We start from the raw sequence: 1716 nt of genomic DNA, 5'->3' as shown, positions 1-1716 counted from the left end.
TCCTGTCTCTTGAACCAAACCAAATAAAAAAGGAACCAAACCGAATCCAAAAGAAACCAAACTAGGTCCAAATCTAGTCCAAATTCAACCAAACTAAAATTAGAAAATTCTAGAAATCAGTTAGCTTTGGTTAGAGCCTCCCTCTCCTATAAATAGAACATGAATCCTTTGGAAAAAAGGAGGAGAATTTTACTATTCTAGAACTATACTGAAATAATGCTAATATTTACTATTCTCTAAAATTCTCTCCAATTTGTAAGAAATTGGAGCTTCCCTCTTTCTTCAATCTCCATTGGTGGCTCCATCAACATACTAAACCAATTGATTGGTTGGGGGCCTCTACCGTGAACAAAGAATCAAGCAATTTGTAAGGTAAGTGTGGTGAATTTTGATCTTTTCTATATTTTCTCAATGTTTCTCTCTTCTCAACCCCTCTCAAGCTTGAGAAGCTTAATTGAAATGGTTTTTTTTGAATGCTATTGAAGTAATTAATGAATGATAGTAAAGAATTACATAAATTTCCATTTATGCTTAATTCTAATGGTTTTTATGTAATATCTCTCTCACACTCAAGAAATGGTCATACTCATGACCTATTCTCAATCCAAATGAAGCTTTTCATAAAGTTTTTTCTTAATCCAAGATTAATCTATGCTTAAGACCAAATTAATGGCTTTCCCTATGCTTTTAGTTTATGTATTTCATGAATATTGATGATTCAATCCATTATGGATTAATGATCCAATTGGGGATCATTCTAATTATTTCCTTAATGATAAGCTTTATCCCTTAGAAAAATTGAGATTTATCAGTCATAGCAGCAGAGCTATGGCAAAAATTTTATAAAAATTACGCATAAAATAATTTCATTCAAAGCATGAAAAGAGGATTTCCTACCATATTCTAGGAATTATCATCCTAGATTAATTGAAAGATATTCATTGTAATCCTAGAGAAATTGATTTTTATATTATGCATAATTGATTTTCATGCATAGAGGTATGCATAGAAGATGATTATTTTATTATAAAAGAGTTACTTTTAGCATAATTTAATTTCATGCATAGAGGTATGCATAAGAGATGAATATTTTATTATAAAAGAGTTACTTTTAGCATAATTGAAATTCATGCATAGAGGTATGCATAAGAGATGAATATTTTATTATAAAAGAGTTACTTTTAGCATAATTGAATTTCATGCATAGAGGTATGCATAAGAGATGAATATTTTATTATAAAAGTGTTACTTTTAGCATAATTGAATTTCATGCATAGAGGTATGCATAAGAGATGAATATTTTATTATAAAAGAGCTACTTTTGGCATAATTGAAATTCATGCATAGAGGTATGCATAAGAGATGAATATTTTATTATAAAAGAGTTACTTTTAGCATAATTAAATTTCATGCATAGAGGTATGCATAAGAGATGAATATTTTATTATAAAAGTGTTACTTTTAGCATAATTGAATTTCATGCATAGAGGTATGCATAAGAGATGAATATTTTATTATAAAAGAGTTACTTTTAGCATAATTGAATTTCATGCATAGAGGTATGCATAAGAGATGAATATTTTATTATAAAAGTGTTACTTTTAGCATAATTGAATTTCATGCATAGAGGTATGCATAAAAGATAATTATTTTATTATAAAAGTGTTACTTTTAGCATAATTAAATTTCATGCATAGAGGTATGCATAAAAGATAT

Source organism: Cibotium barometz, chromosome 4 (assembly GCF_041138505.1).
Source record: "Cibotium barometz isolate CiBa-2024 chromosome 4, ASM4113850v1, whole genome shotgun sequence".
NCBI classification, from domain to species: Eukaryota; Viridiplantae; Streptophyta; class Polypodiopsida; order Cyatheales; family Cibotiaceae; genus Cibotium; species Cibotium barometz.
The sequence above is the reverse complement of the archived record's forward strand: the minus strand, read 5'-3'. Positions refer to the sequence as shown.